We start from the raw sequence: 12,751 nt of genomic DNA, 5'->3' as shown, positions 1-12,751 counted from the left end.
CTCCTGAATGTACTTTGAATGTCCTGCCAGCTAGCTGCAGAGCTCTCTGCTATATGAATTTGGCTCATATTAGAATCTGCTATCAGCACATTTTAAGGGGCATTATCAGGACAAGAAGTGTTTTTCAAAACCTTTTTCTATTCTTGTTACAAATAAGACTCAGGGTTTACAGGAAAAAATAAGAAAAACTAATTTACGGTCACATCTGGAGATAATTAATAATTTTACTGGGATAACCTAAACAGACCAGCCAGTTTAACTTTGCATTGAGTCACTTTGATTTTTATCCTCTTAAATTAGTATTGGTGGCAGGACAGCATGTGTTACATTAGTGTGGCGGTTGTAAAGAAGGCATTACAGGGGAAACTTATCTAAAAAAGGAAAACTAAATGTTTCTTTTATATTAGCCAATCGTGGTTGGTTTGTTTCCTAAAGCTTGGATTTCTGTGAACCCAACCGAGGTTTAATGTGCCTTGAAACAATTCCTTGTACTTTGTTACAAACGCCTGGACTTAAACCTTCAGCAAATGAATTTCCACAAGGAGTCAGACTGAGGTGTGCAGTGTCCCCCCTTTATGATTTAGAGCGTAAACAGACACCACACACATAACAAGGAGTTCCTGTCAACTGGGAATCTAAGGTTGGACCAATATGCCCTTTAAATAAGCCACTGGCACTAAGGAAAAATAAACAATTCCTTGTGAAAGTGCTTGGTCCTTCTTCAGGTCATCTCTGACTCATAAATATGCAGAAACGTAAGTGAAGTTCAATAATCTGCCTTCTTAAATTACTCTATAGCAGCCACATTTCCTTGACATCCATGGCAATTTGCTTCCACTGTTCACTCACCTGATGCTTCAATTGAGAGCTCACTTATGTTGCCTGCCAGCTTGCGCATGCTGATAGCGCTCGCATCTCCTTGGATGTCATGGACAGCGTTCCTTCGACCAGCACGATCGCAGGAAATGAAGTCACTGTATGTAGCCTCTACCTCCATTACTTCATTTGCATTGCCAAATATGTGTGAATCCCTGTGGAGAAAAGACAGCTGTGAAGCAAGAGGTCCTCAAAGAGTCCTTGGTGCATTCTTTTCAGTGGCCCATTCAGCTCATTTAATCTGAATGGAATTCAATGGTAGCCTAATAAAAAAAAAATCCCTAATAATTTCTGTTTTGGAAACTCCCCCAGTAGAGCCCCTGGATAATAACTGTTGTCAATTCACATGGGTGCAACCTTTTTGTAACCTTGATCCCTGTCAGGAGTGGCCAGACAGAAGATGTTTGTGTCTGAACAGTGCCCAATGCCTTTTTGTGTCAGGCTGTTGTTGCTCCTTCTGCCTTCGCAACCAAGAAAAAAGAGGCTGTTCCTGTTCAGCCCTCTCCTTTATGAGTCATGAAAAAATCATTGGAAATGGCTGTGCTGCTTTCTACAGAAACCCCCTTTTGGCTACTACCAGCTGTGTTCCAGTCAGGCTGTGACCTTGTGCTGACGTGCTCCTTGGATGACGCTTGATCACTTCGGCTATTTTTGGGCCAGCCTATTTGGATCTCTTGTGGAGGCCCCCACCTCATCAATTCACAATAAAGCCACCCTGCTGCTGGGACTTCTCTCCCATGGCCCTGCCTGCCCGGGTGGTTCAAGTGGTGCTATAGTCATCCAGCCTTCCTGAATCATCCAGCTTGCCTGTGTGCACCATATGGCAGAAGCAGGGGAAGATCCAAGCAGGCTACAGTTGTACCCTCCTTTGCACTCCTGCTCCACCTAAACTTTAAAGCCAGATGCCTGGGAGAGGCAGCAGCATTTCTATTTAGACAATGCTGATGGGGTCAATTGACTTTATGGTTCATTATCATCTCCCTTATTCTTGATAACCTTTCTTCACTCCCTGTTAACAACCCTGTCTCTCTTTTTTAATATTCTTCATGCTCCACAGCTCAAACTATCCTTTCTTCTGCAATGTTGCTCTCTGTTAGCCATCCCTGGTAATGTCTCTCTTCTATTTCACAGTCTTGAAGATTGCTAAAAACCTTAACTCAGGTGTGATAATATTAACTAGGTGTAGAAATGACTGACAATGAACTACTGGAGGCACGGTCAAGAAACTCAAGACAGCTACATTTTGTTTGATGAATCTGAATAAGAGATATATATTTAACTATAATGATTACAGGACTAATGAGACTATATCTTTTGACTATTTCAGCTACTTTTTGTCTAGTTTGTTGTGCTTTTTTAAAGTTTATAAATAATCTAGGAAATCAGTGCACATTCCAAGAGTTATATTTGTTTTTGCTTTGATCTTAAACTGAATAATTTAGTACTAGCCCCCAAGCACATAAATAAAACATAATTTCCCTTTAACTGGAGAAATATGTGCTGTGTTATATGTGATGATGTCCACACCATTTGCAGCCCCCCTGTTCAAAAATTGAAATCAACTGATGGGCAGAAGAGCTTAGACTGTGCTGTGTTTAACCTATGGGGCATGGAATTTACAGGAGCAAAGACAAAGCCCTGCTAGCTCTCTGTCCGGTGCTGCAACAAGGCCTGTTGCATGATCTGAGGGCAGTACGTTTCACCCTGATGCTGCAGAGGGAATGGAGACTGCATTCGAGTTTGACCTTACCCTTTGGCCCCAAACCCTCAGAAATGCCATAGGAACTTTGCCCACAAGCTTGTTGGGTGCATGCACTTGAGAGGGTACCTGTGTTAAATTTGGATCCATAAATGGGAGGGGCCCCTATCTCTTCTCACAAGTCAGGTAGAGCAGATTGAGCTCTTTTGGTTCATAGGCCAGTCAGGACTGACCTCAGCTGATGAAAGTTGTCAGGTTCATACCCAAAGGTAGACAGATAACCATAGAAGTGTTCTGTTAAGCTACTCTGAAGTAAGTTAATGAGTGCAATTCAGACTTTCCATGAGCTCCTCTGGGGCTCATTTCTCTGCCAAACTCAGACTGCAAAGAAATGTTGAGAACAGCTAGGCAGCTGTGGCCTGCACATACCTTGTGAGCCAGCTCCTAGTTCAGTCTGATTAGTATTCCAGTAGCTTGTTTTCATTTGAGTTGATGCTTTAACTTGCAGTGTTCGTACAGAACATGCTGTTCAGAGACCACAGCACGATTCCAGGGATATGAAAAAACTAGCGCTGCCTCTAAGCCTGGAGCTAGCCATGAATTTCACTTGGAAGTCTGACTTCACTCTGGAAATCCAGCACTTTTGATTCACTGCTGTGTTTATAACATCCATATTTGGCTAATCAACATGCAGGTAAAAGGTTAACAGTTACTTTTCAGATGCTGAGCTACTTCAAGGAGTTTTGTTTGAATGCTTTGTGAGACCCTGGCCTTGTCATCTATACATAAGATCAAATTTCTGGGAACTTGAATCTTACCTAGTTATATGTTTTGTGGTTAGACATGAGGTCAAGGAGCCAATTTAGTTCCTTTCCAAATTGAGCTCAGCACTGAGCTTCCTTAGGCGGAAGCACAATCTTGCCTACTCATTTCAGACAATAATGTGCCAGGAAATGATATGCATAAAGATGATTATCCCTTAATCTGACTGCTTGTGTCTAACTTGCTTTCTTTTAGTAACCCGGTCCCTAAGTGAATCACTTCCTGTCTTCAGTTCCAAAGAAGTATGTAGATAAGTAAGGTTATGTTTGTTACCTATCACGAGCTGGGCTCTGTATATGGATTATATCCTGAAAAGCCTGTGCTACTGCAGAGCATAGTGTCTTAAAGCAGCCCAAGGAGCTGTTGGCAGCAGCCTGATCACTGCTGCCAAACCTTAGATTTTACCATCCATGTAAAGGTATAAAACAGTACTTTCTGGTCAGGAAAGCCAAAAAACAGCTCCAAAACTCATGCCCAAATAGTTCTTAAAAGGGCTCTGAGAAGTCAGGGCTAAAAACTGGTCTAATCTATGCTGAAGGTGAAAGCCTCTGTCAATGAGGAGTCTCCTCTCCAGCCTATGTCTCCTGTCACCACAAAAAACACCTGAGCCAGAGCTCACAAACACTTGGGAAGGGGAACAGTGTCTGCAGACTAGGATGGAGTAACTCAGTCAAAAGGGCTGGGCATGTCTACACATGCATTAATGTGCTATAGTTACTGCACATTACATTTGGTACTTGTATAATCAAGTCTTAAATTAATGCGCAGTAACCAGTGTTACTGTGCAGTAGTGCTGGCACATGCCTTTTTAGTGACACTACTGTACAGTAACCTAATAATGCACTGCAGTAGTGTATTATCAGTTTGTGCTGTGACGTGTTACTGTGTACTATTATTAGAGAAATGCAAGCCCTTCTGTATTAAACAGTCCCAGATGTTTGTTGATAGCTTGTGTGGAAGAGTGGGTAGGGTGTGGGAGGGGAAGAAATAGCAGTCACCGAGTATAAAAGATTAAATCTTCCTTTATCGTAAGTTTGGGCAAAATGCCTAGGTTCGGCCCCTGAAAACATTAATAAAACTGGTTCATTTTAGCTGCTTTCGAGACTCTCTTTGAATATCAACATGTCAGGAAGTGCTGGGGTTGGCTCAGTTGCTGGATGTTGGATTTGAAAAAGGCCTTGTAAGGCCCCGAATGAAATGTGCTCCTTGAGAACCCTGACTTAGAAAAGTCAAAGCAAGAAATTAAGACACTGCAGTAAATGCAGCTCAGGAGAGTAAGGAACCTCCCTGGAGCCCAGATCCTCTTCAACTAATGGGGCAAAACTGCCCCAATTCCCCAGAGCTGAGTGCTGAACAGATTGCTGGCAGAAGACAAAAACAGAGGTAAGGGGAGGGGACTGACGGAGCTGTACCAATCACATGCCACTAACAGTGATCTTGGCATGTGCAAATCTTGCTTTAATGATAAGCTGTAGTAGCTGAGCAGGGAAGGGAGTCTGACCTATCACCTCAACTCTTCTGACTGGAACAGCTGCTCTGTTGTGTTATGTTAGGGCAGGGGCAGGCAAAGTCTGGCCCGTGGGCTGGATCGGGCCCATGGCAGACTCTGTTTCCCAGCAGCCCCTGCCTCATCACTGCTGCCAATTTCTGTGGAGACCCCAGCAACAGTGGGGCCATGACAGCGCAGGGCCTGGGTTTCCATGGAGACCGGCCCCGGCAGTGCTGGCAGGGTGCACAGCGGGGCGGCAAGCTGCTCCGGGGCTGGGATCTTGCAGTACTGACAGCATGGTTCAGAGCCGGGGCAGCACTGTGATCCACTGCCTACGTGCCTCGGGCAAGGGTGTGCAGGCAGTGGATTTCAACTCTACCCCGGCTCCAGACTACACTGTCACCACTGCAGGATCCCGGCCGTGGAGCAGCCCCCTGCCCAGCCAGTGCTGCTGGGGCCAGTCTCCATGGAAACCCCAGCCCTGTGCTGCTGCTGGGGTCTCCCTAGAAACCAGCTACAGCAATGTGGGCAGGGGCTGCTGGAAAATGGAGTCTGGCAACCAACCAGATGTTGGTTGTTTTGTCTATCCTGGTGTTAGGGTGTGAGGCCTTGTTGAAGTCTCTTGTGTTCCTGTGATTCTCTCTTTAAATAACAGCCACTACCTCAGTTCCACGTGGCTTTTTGTTGGAGATTCAGTGGCAGAGATCCTGACCACAGTGTGCCTTAGGCTTAGAAGACTCCTACCTCCTCCATTGGAGGATAGTGACTGGCCCATTACAGCTGTGTCTGTGCTGAGGACTGTCTGAAATTGTTTGCTCTAGTGCCTGCGTATCAATGGTGGAGGTGCTAGTGTAGACAGGACTCTGGCATTCTTCTGTTCATGTCATCTAATGCTGATTACAGAAGGTCTAAATACCAGGGTGAAAGAAGTGCTGATAATTTGCTTACACCACTAGCACTGCACTGATGGGGGCATTTTGTAGCTAAAGCCTGTGGGCATGGTGAGGTCACTCGTTTGAGCAAAAGAAGGATATGCGATGTGTTTTAATTTGCCTTTCATTTTTCCTAAAGTACAGACCATCATCTTTCTCCAGGTGCTGCAGCCTGTGGTATGGTTCTGTGTCCAGCTGAGCCACCACGTTTATGTTCTTGGTTGTGGTCTACCTTGTCTTTGATTACCTGATACTGGCAGCATTGCTTCTCCTGCAGGGAACAGAACTGATACTATTGCTTACAATCTATAGCAGGAGCTTGTTCTTTGCTGGGATAAGTTCTGGCCTTTTCCTTAGCACAGTGTCCTCATGCTAGCCTTTCACTATTGGCTCACAGCTCTTGCATATTAATGATTCTAGCAAATAGGGTTTTCTTTATAGCCAGAGTCTGGTGCATAGAAATGTAGTAAAAAGTACCAGTGCCCTCTGCAGCATAAGAAAGGACATGGTAACAGGAAGAAGGTGGGCAATGGAAACCATGTGATTACATCTGAGAAAAAATCACCAAATTGGCTGTGGGCTCCTTGCTTGTTCTCAACTTGGGATTTCTCAAGGCTCGGAGTCAACAGATTTCTGTCAGACGCAAACACACTAAGAGTTGAGTAAGGGGCATCATCCCTGTCTCCCAGAAGAAGATCACAGCTGCCTCTTCTCCTTCTCGTTCTTTCCTGTTGTCTGTACTGCCCTTACAGATTTCATAGAGATTAGGAGCTGGAAGGCATCTTGCAAGATTATCGAGTCCAGCACCCCCGTCATAGTAAGGAAGGAAGTCTGCTGGGGTCAAATGCTCCCAGCAAGATAAGCACCCAAGCATTTTCTGAATGAGTCCAGAGTAAGTGCTTGCACCACCTCTAAGGGGAGTCTGTTCCAGACCCTGGACACTCGGACTGTAAAAAAGTTTTTCCTTAGGTCTAGTCTAAATCGGCCTTCCAGAAGTTTGTAGCTGCTAGACCTTGTTATCCCTCAGGGAGCCATGGGGAACAAGTGTTCTCCCAGATCCTGATGCACCCCCCTTATATACTTATAGGCTGCCACCAAGTCCCCCCGAGCCTTCTCTTCACCAGGCTGAAGTGTCCCAAGTCCCTCAGCCTCTCCAAACCTAACTTGCACCCTCACCTGCATCGTAACAGTTGCATTTAAAATAAATCCTTTGCCTCTCTCTGAGTATGACTTCTGGATGGGAGACTCAGGATTAATACTAAGACTGGGAGAGGTCTTGATCTTCAGAGATTGACCATGCTATGAGACTGAAACAAATTTGATCTTGTAAAGGAACCTCGCTCGCTCATTTGCACTGAAGACCACACAGCACACTGTGAAAGGTGAAGTTCATCATTTGACCAAGGACTTAAATTTGTGTGAGAGGTGTAGAGAGCAGACAAATAAATAAGCCAGCTAAAACAGCAGCAGTTAAACAATGTGCCTGACACCAGAGGTTCTCGTTATTTGTATCAGTGATTCATAATATGACTGTAGTTGGAGGGGACTGGTTTTGGTAGGATCTTTGGAAGGAGACTTTGCCCTTACAGTGTTGCGAGGAAAGGGGAGATTTTGATATTTCTGCAAGTGCAGATCCTGGGCTATGAGCACTTGGTTTGGTGAGATTCTTCCACAGTGCGGTTCTTGTGGGAGGATCACCTTAGCCAGAAGGTGGCAGACGAGGCTCATTTTCTATTACCATGGGCTCCTCCTTCAGTGTCGGACTGGGAATGCACAATGAAGCTGAAGGACAGCTGTCAGCAGATCCTGGTAAGACAGCAGGATTTTTGTGGCGGTCTAGCATGACTTGCACTGCTAGATCGTCTAGGGACCTAGCCGCGGTCCCTTGTTCTGCTCTTCTCTTTGGAAAGCTCCTGCTGAACAAAGCAAAGGATGGAAAGTCGAAAGATGTCACCCCGTTTTATTTTAAGGGGCTGATTGTTCCCATGAGGTATTTCTGCGAAGGTGCAAATGAGTCTCTAATATGAGTGAATTTCAGTCACTGAAAATGTCTCTTTACATTGTCTCCTCCAGCAGCAGGACTGGAATCTACATCAGTGCTATGCTGGAATAATGTGGCAGTGGAAGAGGTACTCAGAAAGCACTGGGATTTAATCTTGCATTATAAACTGACTTTCTACCTCTGTTTTTAATATCCATTTTGGGTTCATAGAGGAGGAGCGAATTCAAGGAGTAATCAAAGAGGCAAGCTTCTGCCAAGAATCCCATGAATAAGTGTGTGTCCAGTTTAGTAGTTTATTAATAAACCAGTGCACAGATATTTCCAAGGCATTTTGTAAAGGGGTTTCCAAATGCCAGGGAGGGTCATTTCCTTTCTCTCTTTCCCGTTCACTGTTTAAAGTAACATAAACAGCAAATGCATCACTGAGTAGCCTGTGAGCACAACTGCACTGAACGAGATTTTCAGATGAAGAAAGGACTTTTGGTAACAGAGACAAGAGAGCCTGTCCAAAGCAGTCTCGATGCTGACTGTTGTTTATCAATATTCTTGCAAACCTCTCAGCACTGCTTGGAGAGAAGGCTCCTGCATTTCAGCTCAGGGAAGAGGATAATGTTCATCCAAGAGGAAACGAAGAGCTAAGACCTTTTTTGTCAGGGCAACAGGCTTAGCTGTTCAGAAAAGACGTTTCAGAAAAGCAGGGGCTAGCAGAGGACTCGCTTGCTTTGCTGAAATAATTCTGATTTGGCAAACCGACTGCCTGGCCTCTGCTGCTTTTTCCTCCATGTGTTATGGGGACTGGCGTGAAACAACATGTCTGGAGGAATACTTGCCTTGCCTGTACTGACTTGGCCCCTGCACTTTGAGCAGTCTCGTTGTTGTGCCTCACTGTTGTATCCCAAAAGAGATTCAATTACAGTGGCTCTCAGTCCCCCACCGGCTCCTTTGTGCTTCCAACAGCTCTGGCCCAGAGAACCAACCTACTGTACGTAAATCTTCAGACCCAGGCACTTCCATCAGAGCTGAATTTAAGTCATTTGAGGCCTGCCACAAATGCAAAGGGCTAAATGATCCAGCCCTTATAGTTTTTGCCTGTTATGGTGCATCGACAAGCTTGAGACTGGGCAGTTTCTCCTGGGTCCATTCCTCTATCAGACTGGCAACTTGATAGTTCCCTTTTCTGCTTCTCACCATCTCCCAGGATGGCGGGTCAGTGAATGACAGCTAAGAACTGCAGCTAAGTTCTCCCCCAAATGGAGGATGCCCATGTGCAGCGGTTTGGCACAGTCAAATGCCTGTGGGCCCAGATACAGCTCCTTTGCCTCTCTTACAGGCTAAGCCATTCTGGAAATCTGCTGATGACTTGGGCTAACCCTTCCAGTAGCATCACTGATTTCCTTGACTTTTAAGAGTCACATGTATATGCCATGCTTTAGATCCTGAGAACTGGTTAAACAGGAACTCCTACTGCACAATTACCATTCAACATCACTATGGCACTCAACCTCTACCTTGTGACAGGATGTTTGGCTAGGACAGGACTCTGACGTGACAGTTCTCAGTGACAGACCCAGAGGAAGCAATACCTGTCCTAATCCTAGAGTGCTGTTATGATGGAGGCTGAGGATAAACTTGTTGAGGCTGATGCTTGGGACAGCTGCCTGTCATTCAGATAAGTGCAGGATAAGAGCCAGCTTCCAAAGCCACAAGCAAGATGGGTCAGAAACCAAAATGTGTGGACAGGGAGGTTTTGCTGGGGTATCATTTGATGGATGTGTGCGCCTGTGGGAAGCAGCACCCAGAGGCAGGCAAAGAAAGTAGAAGGAAAGACAAGCAGAGGAAAAATGTTGGCAGCATGGCTTTCTGGAAAGAGCCATGAGAGAGAGCCTTTTGGGCAGTGAAGGATGGAAAGAGCTGTGGGACTGTGATCCTCCTTGCCTCCTGGCATTTGTTCCTACTTGGCTTGGGGAAACAGGTAAATGTGGGTCTATACTGCCTCTGTGGTGCTCTCAAGATTGCTTCTGAAAAGTAAGTCCCACCTACTTGCTCTGTACTCTTCAAACTGGATGCACCAGGGACATCCCCAGCCCCTACTCATGAGATCTCTGTCTCTGCTATGCTTGAGAGATGCAGCGGGAGGGATCTCTGGAGTGTCCTCACTGCCTCAGTTCTGGGTTTGGAGACTATGGCATGAATAAATGGGGCAGCCTTGAGAGCACTGAGGAGGCACCATAGTCATACCCTTTGGGTACATGCTTTGTAAATAAACAGGTATTTCTTTGGTGTAATCCTGGCTCAGTTATCAGATCTTCCTCCTGACCGAACCAACCCTACATGGCCCCAAATGCTGACTAACCACTTGGTCAGTAGGAGCAACACTGGGGCCCAGACTGAGACTAAGTTTCTTACAGGAAAAACTAAGAGTTAGTATTTTTGTTGAATCAAGATAGAGCAAAGAATGGAGGTACCAAAAAGGGTTCAAACAAGAACTGGAGACTTCACAAAAGAAACTAAAATGTCATGTGAAAGCTTTTGAGAAAGGACTGAGAGATGACCTACAGTTGGAAAAGAAAAATCTCTGAGGCAGTTGCTAGAAAGTGAAGCACATTGAGAAGTCCAGCTCCAGGACTCCAAATCTGGAACGGCCACACAGGTTGTAAAGAGGACCAGCATCCTAAAAGTCATGACTTGGGAGGCTTCCCAAAGAGGGAGACCAAGAAATCTCTGGCTATCTTGGAGTTTGCTCCCAGAGGAAAATCACGAGAGACTTAACGAGCTTGAAAAATCACTTTAAGAAGGAAACTAGACCAGTGCGAAAGTCATCTGCCTGGGCTTGGAATTGAGCCAACCAGAAAAACTTGAGTGAGGCTGGATATTTGCAATGCTTTTCTACCCTGATCATAATCCCCAGAGAGAACACTTTGGATTGTCCCAACTTAAAATGGTATAGAAGTCTATCACCAAAACGCCCTGGGTGGTTTATCTGACTCAGCCAAATGAATGGCTGGGAATCCGAACAGAGATGGTATTTCTAACAGCCAGTCTGAATGGCCCAGTTCTGATGATGCTCCAGAACTTACCTCCAGAAAAGAGATGGAGTTATACAGTTATCTGGTACAAAGCTTTGGCATTTGCTTTGGAATCAGTCATAAATCTGAGCTGGCCAGTACTATACATATCAAAGAATGAGGAGCGAAAAAGAAGAGATCCTGATATCAACTGGCAGAGGAGACTTGTGTTCCTGATGCATCCAGATACCAAAGACACCTTCGACAATAAATAAGTAAAGAACCAACATGCTGGTGCCCAGCTAGACTTGAACATGTAGGCCCATATCAATAAAAGAAGGGTAATGACACTCCAAGAATCTGTGGGATCTGCTGCAGAACTTGAATCTTTCTTTGTAGTAGTTCACCAGAACAGGAAGCAGCTACTGGCGTGAGAGAGAAGTTAACCATCTTGAGCCTGTAAGTGCAACTCTATCTAGTGCATATGACAGGAAGGGGATTCCAATCTGGTTGCAAACCATTTTGATCAATTAGAGAAAGAGATACATTTGTGGCTTGTAAACGAGCAACAGTGCAAAAATTAAGGGGAACGGGTTAGTTAAATGGTGGCACTGTAGAAAAAGCTGGCCACAAAAAAGGAGGGTTATTTATAAATGGGCAGGACAGCGCATCACAGATGTTAAGTGAGAGCCCCTCAGCCTTTCAGGAAATGGGGACACCAAACTAACAAGGCAAAGCTGGGGAGTAAACAACAGCTGGGCATCTAAAAAGCAATAATAAGAGTTTGGCTACCGAATGTATAATAGGAACTGTGAAAAGCACTGGAACAGTGGACACCTGCTCAAACACAATCATTATTAAACCAGATGCACTAAAAGGGCAAGGGGATAGGAGATCCAAGACAGAACAATCAAACTGGTTTCAAATGGAAACAATGGCCATGGAAAGGGCACTCATCCAACACTGAGAAGGTTGGGTTTGAAACCCGTACCTCTGGATTGGAGTAAGGAGTCTGGATAGCTAAGGTGTTAGGTGAGCTATTAATCAGTCTGAATTTCAGTAACTGTGTAAATAAATGGTACAGTGTCTTCAAATTCAGTCTCTCAAAATTCCCTTTAAAGATGTGTCTCCAGTAAAGCAACTGGCCTGTAGACAAATGGTTTGCAGTGAGCCTGTTGTCCTACCAGCAGGGGCAGAAACAACAAGAGCAGATTATTTGCTAGGGTAGCTTTCCAACAGAGGAAAAATGGGAAATAGCTGAGGCTAATTCAAGACACAGGGTCTTGAGAGAATCTTGCTTGCTAAAGTTCTGGTGGATCTGAAGCAGGAGTAGACCCCTACTTACCTGCTAATGGTTTCTGATGAGCAGCAAATAGTGGGAAAGACTGCAAAATGTAAACTGTTGAATCTAGTCAAGGTTTGGAAAGATGAGAACTACAAGGGAGAAAGGGGTGGAAGTGAGGTCCATGAGTCTCTAGTGCACTTATTCCAGCTCAGGGCTATATACTTAAATAGAATCCAGAGTTATTCTCACAGTGCAATAAATGTAGTACCAGACTGGTCCAGCATAAGACTGATACTGTGGAAAAGCAGCCCATGGAACAGTCACCTCACCTTCGCAAAGAGAAAAGAAGCCTGATAACCCTTTGAAGAAATACCAGTATAAGCTGAAATCCATAACTGAGCTTTCAGTCAGCCTGAGCCTCTCCCATCGTTCTGGTTAAGAAAGAAGTTGGCAGCACCAGATACAGTGTGCTATACATTTTGCAGGATTCTTACCCAGTGGCTGATACCCTGAGGCTGTGTCAGGTTCAGACTGGTTTTTCACACTGGAATTTAAGACTGAGTATTAACAAGTAGAAGTGGATCCAGAGGACAAGGAAAGCCCACCTTCACCATGACACAAGGCTTGTGCAATACATATAA

The 12,751-nt window shown here is 45.0% G+C and overlaps 1 long non-coding RNA gene across 1 annotated transcript in view; it reads right to left on the bottom strand.

The window, feature by feature from the left end:
- Window positions 1–1,001: 1,001 nt before the first annotated feature.
- The window catches only part of LOC109313162, a 45,267-nt gene continuing 33,517 nt past the window's right edge, over window positions 1,002–12,751 (bottom strand). The window contains exon 3 of the long non-coding RNA XR_002101973.1: window positions 1,002–1,031. This is a non-coding gene — a long non-coding RNA (uncharacterized LOC109313162). The remainder of the gene's footprint in view (window positions 1,032–12,751) is intronic.

This window comes from Crocodylus porosus, unplaced genomic scaffold (assembly GCF_001723895.1).
Source record: "Crocodylus porosus isolate Cpor-Errol unplaced genomic scaffold, CroPor_comp1, whole genome shotgun sequence".
NCBI lineage: Eukaryota > Metazoa > Chordata > Crocodylia > Crocodylidae > Crocodylus > Crocodylus porosus.
Note: the sequence above shows the minus strand (reverse complement) of the source record. Positions and strands in the feature narration are given on the sequence as shown.